The sequence below is a fragment of the Cannabis sativa genome, chromosome 9 (assembly GCF_029168945.1).
Source record: "Cannabis sativa cultivar Pink pepper isolate KNU-18-1 chromosome 9, ASM2916894v1, whole genome shotgun sequence".
Taxonomy (NCBI): Eukaryota; Viridiplantae; Streptophyta; class Magnoliopsida; order Rosales; family Cannabaceae; genus Cannabis; species Cannabis sativa.
This window is the reverse complement of record NC_083609.1, coordinates 51,770,704-51,786,430: the sequence shown is the minus strand read 5'-3', so window position 1 is coordinate 51,786,430 and position 15,727 is coordinate 51,770,704. Positions and strand designations below refer to the sequence as shown.

General features: G+C 37.3%; 1 pseudogene; it reads left to right on the top strand.

The window, feature by feature from the left end:
- The first annotated feature begins 547 nt into the window (after nucleotides 1-547).
- On the top strand, nucleotides 548-15,035 carry LOC133030784 (uncharacterized; annotated as a pseudogene).
- Nucleotides 15,036-15,727: the final 692 nt, after the last annotated feature.

The following is a 15,727-nucleotide window of genomic DNA, read 5'->3' as shown; positions in this document are numbered from 1 at the left end:
GTAAAATTTTGAATATGATTTGACTAAACCATCCAATAGTTGAGATGATGATCAAATAAATCCAGTGCCCCAAATTCATTTGTCAAGTATTTTTACTTCAAATTTTGGGAAGAGTAAAATTTTGGATTTTATTTGACTATACCCTCCAATGGTTGAGATGATGATCAAATAAATCTAGCGGCCCAAATTTATTCGTTAATTATCTTTATTTAAATTTTTGAGAAGAGTAAAATTTTGGATTTGATTTGACTATACCATCCAATGGTTGAGATGATGATCAAATAAATCTAGTGGCCCAAATTTATTTACCAAGTATCTTTACTTCAAATTTTGGGAAGAGTAAAATTTTGGATTTGATTTGACTATACCATCGAATGGTTGAGATGGTGATCAAATAAATCTAGTGGCCCAAATTTATTTGTCAGGTATCTTATTTTAAAATTTTGGATTTGATTTGACTATACCATCCAATGGTTGAGATGGTGATCAAATTAATCCAGTGGCCCATATAAAATTGCTAGATTTCTTATCTTTAAGATTTAAAAAATGAAGATAAGATTATACACATTATAAATTATGGACCTCATATTTGAAAAAAATATAATACGAATTAGTTTCCATAAAAAAATAAATTATGATATTGGTAGTTCATCTTATTTATCATCTTCTTGATCATCTTCAGATAATAATTATTACGATGAACTAGAAAAGCAAGCGGTATGTCAAGTTACCGCTAACAATAATTTTTTCATCACTAAAAATCAAAATAACCAAGGATCACATCGAGGCTCAATTCCTGGTCATATAGTTATCAACCGTGATCGGGAAAATACTGATCGCAATCTCTTCAGTAACTATTTTGCAGAGAATCCTCGATTTCCAGAGTCGATGTTTCGACGACGATTTCGGATGAGTCATTTTTTATTCCTTCGTATTTTTGATGCAATAACAATGCATGACGACTACTTTGACCAATGAAGGGATGGTATTGGTAAACTCGGATTATCGAGTTTACAAAAAGTAACAGCTGTATTTCGAATGTTGGCATATGGTGTACCAGCAGATGCTATTGATGAGTACATTAAAATAGGCGAATCTACAGTTTTAGAAAGTTTGAAATGATTTTGTCGTGGTGTTGTGGAGGTGTTTGGATGTAACGCCCTAATGCTAAGGTACGCTACAATGCTTTTTCAATTACGGTACAATCTTTTCTAATCAAAGAATTTTCACGAAAAACATGTTAAATTAAAACTTTTATAATAAATATTAAACTTTATATGATATTAAAATATTTGCAAGTGTCGGGCTCCCGTTTTAAAACTTAAATTTCAAAATACACGTAATCCAGGTCGCACAACGACTACAAAATATAATCCGCAGATGTCCCAAGACCGAACACTCCAGGTCGTGCTGCTCCGATATGTACAACTTCATCCGAGCTCAGGTTCACTCCAGTTCAGCTTTCGCCTTTCCTTTACCTACACATGAAAGTAGAACTGTGAGTCAACAAACTCAGTAAGAAAAGCATATAACATATCATATAATTTTTGACTTGTATTTAGGCGCTCATACACCTATTTACAAGGCTTAATAGATGAGTACGAACGTTCCATACTAGGGTATAACCACTATACCACATACACTACGTACCTCAATGTACGAGTGTTGGTAGGGTTTGTTTCATACCTTGAGTACCACTGAGTGATATACCACGCACTCCCAGTACCTCTCCGTACTTATGCTGGTATCACGGTACTCTCAGATAACATTCACTATACCAATGCACTCTATACTATAACCGTATAAGTGTTGGTAGTGCAAATTACATTTTAAGCATGCATATACACATAGCATATACATACACTCAGATATCCATATCACACATTATATACAGTTCCTACCTTCTTTCTGAATTTAAGTGTGTTGGCCGACCTGAACGGAAAGTCTCGTGCTAGATGGATGCCCTAATCACATTAATCACAACATAGGTAAGTGACACGCTAAATCACTTTTCGGGGACTTAAACTTGAAACTAAAAGTTACCCTATCGATAATTAACATGACAATACCCTAAATATCTCAAAAATGGGAAAAAACTAGGGTTCCAAAACTGCCCCAACCGGAAGTTCGGTTCCTGAGACCAACCGGTTGACCGGTTGCAACAGGTCCCCTAAAACCGGAATTCCGGTTCTGTGCTGAGAACCCGAAAAATACCCCCATGACCTCAAAATCAAGCCAAACTTTACCAAACTTTCCAGTATACCTGTACAATGCATAAACAATATAATCCAACTAGAAATTCTCAGAAAAAGTCACTAAATCAAAGGATGCCATTAAAGCCCTAAACTTGAGCTTCAAAGCTCAAGCATACTCAATTCCATCTCCATACACCAAAACTAATATCCAAATCTTAAAACCAATTCAAAATCAACCTAGAAATCAGATTATACAAACTTTAAACCTTAACAACCCCTATTTTCAAAAATCACATACTCAAACTAAAGAAAAAGCTTCAAAACACATACTTAAGGGTTCTAGGGTTTTGCCTTTGCTTGAATCCTCCTCCAACCTTGCTGAAAATACCAATTTCAGCAACAAATCCCCCTTGGTTTACTTCAGCCGAATTAGAGAAAGAGAGAAAGAGATAGAGGATTTTCTATTTTTGTTTTCCTTGATTTTACTTCTAATTTCCCTAAGTGGAAATAAAGGTTAATACCTTAACCTTGGCTGAAGTAAAAGCTTGCTAGGTGTCACTCTAATAGGCAGCCACCCCTTGCACCATTTAACCAAATGACCAAATTGCCCTTACTCATAAAACTAGGGTATCTCAAAAGCTAGGGGTAAAATGGTCAAATTCCATAACCCCGCTTAATCCCAATATTTTATTTTCTCTAAAATATTTCCCACTAAGAAATAAGGTTCTAAACTTACCCATGTGATCAAACTAGCCATCCATCGCATTTTCCGTTGTCGCCGAGCAAAAATTACAAAAATAACATAATTTACATATAAATCAAATAATGCACCTAGAGTTTAATAAAATCTCCGGAATTGAGAAATTATAACTCTAATATTCATTTATAAATATTGGGGTCCAAAAATAATTCAATTCATAAATAATTATAAAATTAACAGGAATTAGTGTTAAGTGCCTTCACTAATCCAAATTACTAAAGCGGTCATTACAATTATCCCCCCGTTAAAAGGATTTCGTCCTCAAAATCTAACCTCAAAAGCTCTGGATATTGAGTCCTCATATCAGAGTCCAACTCCCAGGTGGCTTCTTCCACCTTACTATTCCTCCAGAGCACCTTAACCAGAGCAATAGCTGTTGGGTTTTATGCCCTAAATATAACACCATTTCAATGTAATCCATATTATTCAATATCAATAAAGAAACAGAAGTATTTTTCATTCATTTGTATGTTTTGGTTCATCTTATCAATTGCTTGTGTATTTGATTTATAAATTCATCCAAACCCTTTTCACATACTTGATCATGTTTATTGTGTTGTCAACACAGTGGAAAGTAAACATGACTATGTGATTAAAGATTCCTAGATTTATCAGAACATTGGGGTTTTACTGATATGACAATCTACAACAGAGTTTACTTGCATTTGGAGAAATGCTATGTTCTTTCCAGAGCATTGGTTAAAGTAAAGCTTGGGTTGGATGCATGGAGTATGCATCGGAAGGGACCGATATTGAACTTTGACATAGATTAATTAAACTTACCGTAATATCTATTCAGGTCAATATCACCTAGTTGATCCTAGATCAAATGATCTTAATCCTGATATGATTAGGTTTAATCTCAAGAGTGTTATTCGTGTTCTTTGATTTGTTAGTTAAGCCTACTTTTGGGTTAGGGTGATATGTACATTTTGGGAACACGGTAGTGCAATTGAGTGGGAGCGCTAACATAAATATGGAATCTATAGCTTCTATCTGGCAAATAGAAAGTAAAGGATAATTTCCTTCGAGCTTGACCAAACGAAAATAAATGGTGGAGTAATCATTTCACTTAGCTGAAATATCATTTATACGGGATTAAGTGTTTTAAGGATAAAATACATTGTAGGGTGTTACGGTAATCTAATCCCTTTACAGTGTAGATCATCTATATAGAGGATCATTGATCAAATTAGGATTATAACAATGGATAACTAATGACGTGTATATATGGTGGAACATATAGAGCGTTCTATATACTGAGAGTGCAATTCTAAGTTCTATGCGTGGATTCAACGAAGAATTAATAAGTCAGTGAATTTAGGATGTAAATTCTTGATCTGCTTATTGGAAGCTCGGATATATAGACCCATGGTCCCCGCACTAGTTGAGACAATACTACTTGTAAGACTCATTTAATTGGTTTTGATTAATCAATTACAATTCTCAAATTAGACTATGTCTATTTGTGAATTTTTCACTAAGCAAGGGCGAAATAGTAAAGAAAGAGTTTTTAGGGGCATATTTGTTAATTAAGATACGTTGTTTGGTATAATTAATAAATATAATAAATGATAATATTATTTAATAATTATTTATAGTTATTAAATAGTTGAAATTAACATTTAAATGGTTGAATTTGAAAATTGGCGTTTTTGAGAAAATGAGATGCAGAAATGATAAAACAGCAAAATTGCAAAAGTGAGGCCCAAGTCCACTAAGCCATGGCCGGCCACCTTTGTAGGTTTTATCATTTAATATTTTCATTATTTTAATGAAAAATAATTCAAACCTAACCCTATGTGGCATGCTATAAATAGATAGTGATGGCTTCAAGAAAAAGTAACTTTTGTATCTTGTTTCCTTCAAAGAAAAACCTGAGCCATCACACTAAACCTACCCGCCACTCTCCTTTCTTCTTCATTGAATATTTTGAACCCGCTTAGTGATAGAGTAGTGCCCACACACAGCAAGTAGTACCTCAATCATAGTGAGGAAGATCCTGAAGAAAGAAATTCAACAAGAAGGACATTCGGGCTCGGATCTTGATAATACTCTGTGACAGAAAGGATACAAGGGTTAGAGATCTAAGTGGAAGGAGACATATTATTCCGCTGCACCCAATGTAAGGTTTCTCATACTTTATATGTGTTTATTTATAATCATTTTAGAAGTTCAAATTTAGGGTGTTAGTCAACATACTTGTGAGTAGATCTAAGATCCTGGTAAAATAATTTCCAACAATAGCCTTGTTCCAAAGAACCTTTTCTTTTCTATCAAGAATCTGTACAAGTTGCTCTTCATAGGATAAGTCTGATTGCAGTTCAAGGGCTTCATAACTCAAGATATGAGTCGGGTCTGACACGTATTTCCTTAACATAGCAATATGAAATACGTCATGAACCGTTGACAACATTGGTGGTAAGGCTAGCGGATATGCTACCTGCTCGACCTTCTCAAGTATCTGAAATGGGCCAATGAACCTAGGGCTTAACTTACCCTTCTTCCCGAAGCTCCTAATACCTTTCATTGGTGAAACTCGCAGGAAAACATGTTCCCCTGCCTGAAATGTGACGTCTCTGCGCTTCAGATCAACATAACTTTTCTGCCTGCTTTGAGAAGCAAGCATCCGAGCGTTGATCTTATCAATAGCTTCATTGGTCTTCTGAACCAATTTCGAACCCAAGTACTTCCTTTCTCCAGTCTCGTCCCAATGAATAGGGGAGCGACATTTTCTACCATATAGCATCTCATAGGGAGCCATCCCTATTGTACTCTGATAGCTATTATTGTAGGAGAACTCAATTAGAGGCAAGTACTTACTCCATGAACCCTCAAAGTCCATGACACAGGCTCGCAGTAAATCTTCCAGTATCTGAATCATTCTTTCTGATTGACCATCAGTCTGAGGGTGAAAGGTTGTACTAAACTTCAACTCGGTACCCATAGCCATCTGAAGACTCACCCAAAATGTAAAGACCGCTTAGTATAATTTGAAAATTAGCAGTTAATCATGTTTAATTATAGAAAATTATTTATAGCTATTTAAATAATTATTTATACTGTTATTATTGAATTCTGAAATGCATTTTATGTCATTTAGTGATTTTTCATAATTTTGCATTTCCGGTGCCCGGTAACATGGAACTCGGTGTTTGGCTCAGTAAAATCACAACTTAGTATGTTAGTATTATGGGACGGTTTATTAGACATTGGGAATGTCGGGATTGGCCGAGAATTTAGAATTTTCCAAAATACCCCCTTTAGTGCTCTTTATGTTATTTTAGTGTGAAGGGGCAAAATGGTCATTTTGCCCCATATTGTTTTGTCCTTTAGTGGACTTTATTTAGTTAAATTATATGTTTATTAATGTTAATTTTTGGCTGAAATAAAGGGTTGGGTTGCATGCTTACTCTTTTATTCAAAATCAAAGTTAGAAAAAATCAAGGAAAAGCATTTTCTCTCAACTCTCTCTCTCTCTCTCTCTCTCTCTCTCTCTCTCTCTCTCTCTCTCTCTATTTTTGGCCCCTTGAGCAGCAAGGTTCTTTGAGATTTTTCTTGTAAATTCATCTCCTTTTTGGTGTTCTAATCAAGCTAGGTTAGCTCCTAATCTTTCTCTCCTTAAGTTTGTTGAAAATGATGAAAAAATGAGTAATGCATGTATGGTTTTAATGTTGTTGCTGCTGTTAGTTGTTGTTGTTGTTTCTATGTTTAAAATGCTGAATTAAATGTGATTAGATAGGTGGAAATACATGCTAGTTATCCTTGCTCTAGTTTGACAATTTTCATGTTCAAAAGCTATGGTTTTTCAAGTGAAAATGTGAAAAGAGCTGCTGCAAAGTTTGATTGTGTTTGAGTTCAGTTTCTGCAGTTTTTATATGCATGAATATGTGATTTTAATCAAGGTTTGATGCATGATAGGGTTTTTTAACCAAGTTTGAGTTTTGAACTCAAAGCTTGGAGCTTTAATGAGATTTTTTTATATCTGTGTGTTCTGGACTGTGTAGATGCTTTAGAAATGTTCTTTGGGGTATGTAGAACAAGTCTGGAAGGTTTGGGGTGAATTGGTTTTGATTTGATGAAGTTATGAATTTTTGAGTTTTGTCTACGAGGAACCGGAATTCCGGTTGTGCATCCGGAATATCGGATGGGGTTCAAGAATTTTCAGAACCAGAATTCCGGTTGTGCAACCGGTCTGCCGGTTGGGAAATTTTCTGGAACCCTAGATTTCCTCGTTTTTATGTTATTTGGGGTATTGCCATGCTTTTTATCGATAGGGAAACTTTTAGTTCCTAGTTTAAGTCCCCGGGAAGTGATTTAGCGTATCACTTATAGTGTTGTGATTGTTTTGGTTTAGGAGCCTGTAAACCGCCGCGCAGTTCGTTCCAGTCAGGTTGACCGGCACACCTGAATTCAGAATTGAGGTAAGATTAGTATAACAGTATGCATATATATTACATGTTTAGCGTGCATGTAGGAAGCCTGTTAGATTACATTAGATATGTATGTTGGCTTCGAACCATCCGACGGTGTCACATCGGTACAGGCTAGAGTATGACTAGCGACTGGAGTATGACCGATTAATGCAGTATGGTGACACTGTATCACATCGGCACAGGCTAGAGTATGACTAGGAGCTGGAGTATGACCAGTGTGCCGAGTATAGGCTGATGCTCGGGTTGGTGGTTCTGTACTATTTGACGTATCACATCAGTACAGGCTAGAGTATGACTAGCAGCTGGAGTATGACCAATGTACTGAGTATAGGCTGATACTGTAACACATCGGTATAGGCTAGAGTATGACTAGCAGCTGGAGTATGACCAGTGTACCCAGTATAGGCTGTTACTTGTCAATAGTACCGTCTTATGAACGTTCAGGACTCAGTATCGTGTGGGACACGACAGTTAGGGTTATGGTCAGGGGTATGGGCGTCTGATCATAACTCGGGATTTATGTATGATTATTATTATGCTTTTCTTACTTAGTCTGTCGACTCACAGTGCTATGTTTATGTGTAGGTAAGGGCAAGGCTAAGGCTGAAGGACCGTGAGAGCGAGCCGGTGAAGATTGTACATGGCGGGGCGGTTAGGCCTGGAGCGTACGATCCTCGGGACAGCAAGGCTATTTTTGTAATTAGTCACTAGGCGACAAGTATTTTGTATAGTCAGTGAACTTTTGTAAATGTTTTGTAATCGGGAGCCCGAGTATTTTGTATAAATATTTTATAAGTTTAATTAAAAAGCAAAAATTTTAATTAATCACGATTTCCATAAACCTCGTTGATTAGCAACGAGCTGCACAGTATGTTTAAAAATCACGTAATACGCCTATGCTAGTTAGGGTGCTACACAAAACTTCGATGTAAACTTTGGATCCTTGTCTGACACAATAGATTTAGGGGCTCCATGGAGACGAACTATCTCCTTTACATACAGTTCAGCGTACTGATCCACTGAATATGTAACTTTCACTGGCAGAAAGTGAGCTGATTTTGTAAATCTGTCCACTATGACCCATACCGAATCATACATTCCTGTGGTTTTAGGCAACCCAGTTACAAAGTCCATTGCAATGTCCTCCCACTTCCACTCAGGTTGGACTAAAGGTTGCAATAACCCTGCCGGCCTTTGATGTTCAGCCTTGATTTGCTGGCAGGTCAAACACTTGTACATGTAGTCCACCACATCTCTTTTTATCCCATACCACTTGAAATAGGGTTTCAAATCCTGGTACATTTTGGTGGTTCCCAAATGCAGTGAATAAGGTGTCTTGTGAGATTCATCAAGTATCTCTTTCTTGAGCTCATCAACATCAGAAACACAAAATCGAGCTTTATACAACAACATTCCACTGTTTGAGACTAAAAAGTCTCTGGGTCGACCAGCCATTACCTCGTCTCGAACCTTAACTAGCTCGAGATGTTCTAGTCGTGCCTTTTTGATTCTCTCTAGCAGATCAGATTGAAGTGTCAAGTTATGTGATTTCCCAACCCCAAACTCAATCCCTACACTAACCATTTCAGAGGCTAATTGAGGGGCTATCAGAACCGCGGTACAAAATTTCCCAGGACCCTTTCTACTCAAAGCATCGGCTACAACATTGGCCTTCCCGGGGTGATACAGAATCTCACAGTCGTAGTCCTTAACCAATTCCAGCCACCTCCTCTGCCTCATGTTCAAATCCTTCTGGCTGAAAAAGTATTTGAGACTCTTATGATCGGTATAAATCTCAGACTTCTCACCATAAAGGTAATGCCGCCATATCTTTAGAGCAAAAACCACAGCAGCAAGCTCTAGGTCATGAGTTGGATAGCGCTGCTCATAATGTTTTAATTGACGAGAGGCATAAGTTATAACTCTGTCAGCTTGCATCAGAACACATCACAGACCCTTTCGGGATGCATCACAATAAACAACAAATTTCTCTTGCTCTGATGGAAAAGCTAACACTGGAGCTGTTATCAAACGTTGCTTCAACTCCTGAAAACTTTTTTTGCATTTATCTGACCACACAATTTTTTGATTTTTTCTTGATCAACTCAATTAGGGGCATAGAGACTTTAGAAAATCCCTCGACAAAACGTCGATAATACCCTGCTAAACCGAGAAAACTTCGAACCTCCGTCACAGATTTTGGTCTCGGCCAATTCTTCACTGACTCAACCTTGTTTGGATCAACCATAATCCCGTTCTTTCCAACAATATGCCCCAGAAATGATACCTCAGATAACCAGAATTCACACTTTTTGAACTTTGCATACAACTTGTGATCCCTAAGTCGCTGTAATACCATTCGAAGGTGATGCTCGTTCTCCTCTTCTGACTGAGAGTATACAAGAATGTCATCGATAAACACTATAACACAATTATCAAGGAAATCCTTGAATACCCCATTCATGAGATCCATAAAGGCCGCAGGAGCATTAGTCAATTTGTTCTGGGGAATGGATACTTGTTCTTAATCGTCAATTTATTTAGCTCCGGATAATCAATACACATTCTGAGAGAACCATCTTTCTTTTTCACAAACAGAACCGAAGCTCCCCATGGCGATACACTGGGTCGGATAAACCCAATATCAAGCATCCCCTGAAGTTGCAACTTAAGCTCCTTGAGTTCTGCTGGAGCCATTCTATATGGAGCTTTAGAAACAGGTTCGACTCCAGGTGCCAGATCAATTACAAAATCAATCTCTCATTACGGCGGCAATCCCGGCAATTCCTCGGGAAACACGTTGAGAAAATCTTTAACCACTCTAACTACCTCAGGCCCAAATGTTTTGGGTCTGCTGGAGTCAATCACCACAGCTAAAAATCCTACACATCCACTGTGTAGTAGGTCTCTAGTCCTCAATACAGAAATAACCGGGATCCGAGACCCCTGAACTGATCCAACATAGACAAATGGATCTTCACCTTCTAGCTGAAAAGTCACCATTTTCCGCTTACAATCTATACTGGCCGAATACTTGGACAGAAAATCCATCCCAAGTATGATATCAAACTCTGTTAATTCCAGTTCTATAAGGTTAGCGCTCAACTCCCTATCCTCAATTCTAACCGACATAGACCTAATGTGCCTATTAGAGATAATCAATTCCCCGCTAGGCATTAGGGTTCCAAACCCTCTTTTTAAAATATCACAAGGCCTACCCAAAGGATTAATTATTCTTGTAGCTACACATGAACATGTAGCTCCTGAATCAAATAATACTGTAAACAACGAGTTGTTGATAGGAAGCTGACCTGTCACAACAGAAGGACTAGCTGCAGCATCAGCTTGGGTAATAGCAAACACTCGAGCAGGAACCGGTTTTACCTCAGCTTTCGGCTCCTCTTTCTTTGCTTGAGGGAAATCTTTCTTGAAATGCCCCACCATGCCACACAGAAAGCATGTCTTCCGGTTGCACTCTCCCGGGTGATGTTTCTTGCAACGAGGACACTCAGGGTGAGAGTAACCCTGGCGTCCACCTCTGCCTTGGTTTCCACAAAACCACTTACTTTGTCCCGAACCACCAGGTGCTGGGGTGACTTTCCTTTTCTGCTCATTGGTGGAGTCACCACCATCCCTACCATAGACAAGAGTAGGAAAAGTGGGGGTTCCACCAACGCTCGAAGTCCCTCAGGGTTCCTGAAGGAATTTCACAGCACCCTCGGCTCTCAAAGCCTTTTCAACCATTTCAGCATATGATGTCACTTTAGTGGTAGTGATCACCAGATCATGCCTAATCTTAGCACTTAAACTGGCCAAATACTTTTCTTTCTTACTAAAGTCAGTTGGCACGATTCCCACGGCGAGCTTGGCCAGACGGTCAAACTTGGTAGTATATTCAGTAACCGACATCCCCTCGGTTTGCACCAACTCAGTGAACTCTTTCCGCTTAGCACTGCGGACAGTTTCATTGTAATATTTAGAGTTAAACAAATCCTTGAATTCTTCCCAGGTCATCACTGTGACGTCCCGAGTGAGGGTTATCAACTCCCACCACACGAGGGCATCCTCCTGGAACTGAAAAGTGGCGCAAGTCACCTGAGCATTACCAACCACTCCCATAAAGTTGAGAATACGCTCAATCACTGTGAGCCACTGCTCAGCCTTCATCACATCAGGACCTCCCAGAAACACTGGAGGCGCCTGCTTATGGAACCTTTCGTACAACGACTCCATACGGTTGCCAACAATAGGTTGTTCTGCTGGCGCCGCTCGAACTGCAATGGCTTGAGCAACTTGCTAAGGAGGCACGACAGGAAGACCCTGCTGCCTCAACCTCTGAATCTCTTTATCCTGCTGGCGGATTCGGTCTTGCATTTCTGCAAATCTCTGCTCCCAATCCGGAGGAGCTTGTGGTGGATTTACATGGTAACCACCTTGAACTCTGCCACGGTCACCACCACGACCACGGGGATTTAGGGGATTTCCCTGACCGCCTCTGGTCTCAACCATGTTACCCTGACTTCTTGTATTTCGCGGGGCGTCCATTTTATAGGACTTGGCCTGTGAACCCATAAGCCAGGCAGGTTAGACAGCGATCAAAATTTAATACTGCTCTTAAGGACTTAAAGGCAACTCACTTAACATAAATAATTATAATCTAATATGCTTCCTAACATGCTTTAATAATCATTTAAAATACTAAACAAGTGCGGACTTACTGAACCGTAAACTGAGCTTTCTCTGATGAAGATTGTACATGTCTTGGCAAGCTTCGGTAGACAAACCTGGCGGCTTTGATACCAAAATTGTAACGCCCTAATGTTAAGGCATGCTACAGTGCTTTTTCAATTATGGTGCAATCAAAGAATTTTCTCGAAAAACGTGTTAAATTAAAACTTTTATAATAAATATTAAACAATATGATACTAAAATATTTACAAGTGCTGGGATCCCGTTTTCAAACTTTTAAAACTTAATATTTCAAAATACACACAATCCAGGTCGCACAGCGACTACAAAATATAATCCCCAGATGTCCCAAGACCGAACACTCCAGGTCGCGCTGCTCCGACAATGACAACTTCATCCGAGCTCAGGTTCACTCCAGTTCAGCTTTCGCCTTTCCTTTACCTACACATGAAAGTAGAACTGTGAGTCGACAGACTCAGTAAGAAAATCATATAACATATCATATAATTTCTGACTTGCATTTAGGCCCTCATACACCTATTTACAAGGCTTAATAGATGAGTACGAACGTTCCATACTAGGGTATAGCCACTATACCACATACACTACATACCTCAATGTACGAGTGTTGGTAGGGTTTGTTTCATACCATGAGTACCACTGAGTGATATACCACGCACTCCCAGTACCTCTCCGTACTTATGCTGGTATCACGGTACGCTCAGATAACATTCACTATACCAATGCACTCTATACCATAACCGTATAAGTGTTGGTAGTGCAAATAACATTTTAAGCATGCATATACACATAACATATACATACACTTAGATATCCATATCACACATTGCATACAGTTCTTAGCTTCTTTCCGAATTCAAGTGTGCTGGCCGACCTAAACGGAAAGTCTCGTGCTAGATGGTTGCCCTAATCACATTGATCACAACATAGGTAAGTGACACGCTAAATCACTTTCCGGGGACTTAAACTTGAAAGTAAAAGTTTCTCTATCGATAATTAACATGGCAATACCCTAAATATTTCAAAAATGGGAAAAAACTAGGGTTCCAAAACTGCCCCAACCGGTAGACCAGTTTCCAACCGGAAGTCCGGTTCTTGGGACCAACCGGTCGACCGGTTGCTACAGGTCCCCCAGAACCGGAATTCCGGTTCTCTGCTAGTAACTCCAAAAATGCCCCCATGACATCAAAATCAAGCCAAACTTTACCAAACTTTCCAGTATACCTGTACAATGCATAAACAATATAATCCAACCAGAAATTCCAAGAAAAGGTCACTAAATCAAAGGATGCCATTAAAGCCCTAAACTTGAGCTTCAAAGCTCAAGCATACTCCATCTCCATACACCAAAGCTAATATTCAAAGCTTAAAACCAACTCAAAATCAACCTAGAAATCAGATTATACAAACTTTAAACCTTAACAGCCCCTATTTTCAAAAATCACATACTCAAACTAAAGAAAAAGCTTCAAAACACATACTCAAGGGTTCTAGGATTTTACCTTTGCTTGAATCCTCCTCCAACCTTGCTGAAAATACCAATTTCAGCAACAAATCCCCCCTGGTTTGCTTCAGCCGAACGAGAGAAAGAGAGAAAGAGATAGAGGATTTTCTATTTTTGTTTTCCTTGATTTTACTTCTAATTTCCCTAAGTGGAAATAAAGGTTAATACCTTAACCTTGGCTGAAGTAAAAGCTTGCTAGGTGTCACTCTAATAGGAAGCCGCCCTTACACCATTTAACCAAATGACCGAATTGCCCTTACTCATAAAACTAGGGTATCTCAAAAGCTAGGGGTAAAATGGTCAAATTCCATAACCCCGCTTAATCCCAATATTTTATTTTTTCCAAAATATTTCCCACTAAGAAATAAGGTTCTAAACTTATCCATGTGATCAAACTAGCCATCCATCGCATTTTTCGTTGTTGCTGAGCAAAAATTTTAAGAATAACATAATTCACATATAAATCAAATAATGCTCCTAGAGTTTAATAAAATCTCCGGAATTTAGAAATTATAACTCTAATATTCATTTCTAAATATTGGGGTCCACTAATAATTAAATTCATAAATAATTATAAAATTAAAAGTAATTAGTGCTAATTGCCTTCACTAATCTAAATTACTAAAGCGGTCATTACATTGGAAGTCGCTATCTTCGATCACCTAACGCTGATGAAGTTGCAAGGATACTCCACATTGGTGAACGACGAGGTTTTCCAGGAATGTTGGGTAGCTTAGATTGTATGCACTGGAAGTGGAAAAATTTCCCAATAGCTTTGGGAGGACAATATGTGGGTCGTAGTGGATCACCAACTATTATTCTTAAAGTTGTAGCTGACTATGATCTTTGGATATGGCATGCATATTTTGGTCTACCGGGATCTAATAATGATATTAATGTGTTGGAGGCATCCCATCTTTTTGCTAATCTTCCTGAAGGTATAGCTCCACCTGCTAATTATGTCATTAAAGGAAAATCGTACAATGTGGGCTACTATCTAGCTGATGGTATATATCCAAAATGGTCTACTTTGGTTCAAAGTATTTATGAGTCACGGGGTCTAAAAGAAATATTTGCAATGAAACAAGAAGGATGTAGAAAAGATGTCGAATGTGCTTTTCGAGTATTGCAATCAAGATTTGCAATTGTGGCAGGATCAGCATGCTTATGGAATAAAAAAAATATTACATGACATAATGACTTTGTGTATTATCATGCATAATATGATAGTAGAGGATGAACGTAATGTTAATGCAACTATTGAAGAATGAGTTGAGGTGCCTAGTCTAGAAGTTGAGATGGTGGGTGATGACAATGTTCGATTCCAAGAATTTCTCGCTTGACATAGAAAAATTATAGATAAAGACGCTCACATTGAACTTCGAAATGCATTAATTGAGCACCTATGGGACGAATATACTAATTCTTAAAATTCGTATAATTTAGTTAATATCTTTAATGTGTGTTATTTTATGGAATTAATTAAATGTAGTTTATTTTGTAAGAGTAAAAATGAAATGGAATATTTATTGCAAATGAAGTAATATTAATATTTTTACTAATTTAAATATTTGGCTATAATAAATTATTATTATTCAATAAATGATTTATTAATTAATTGATTTTTGAAATGTATTAATTGAACACTTCAAAGATAAAATTTAATTAATATTTTTAAGGTGTTTTAATTTTTAGAGTAAATTAAATACCATTTTTTAAGAGTAAAAAAAATAATGTAATGTTTATTGTAAATTAAAAAATTTAATATTTACTAATATAATTTATTTGATTTAACAAATATTTAAAATATTCTTATTATATTAATAAAATAACAGAATAATAAAGAATGTAATATTTGGTGTAATTTTTTGGTCTTGTGGTTGGAATTGAAAAAAAATATAGTGTTGAAATATTAGTTTTTTGGTGTTGATTTAACACCAAATTTGAGTTTCTCCATTGGAGATGCCCTAATAATTAATACATTTATTCATTAAAATAAACAATTAGCACTTTTGCCTTTTAAATTTTTTATTTACATTTTTTTTCTAAAATATTCAAGTTACATATTTATGTCCCATTTTTTAGGGTCAACTTTTTTTACCATTAATAATTAGTATATTTA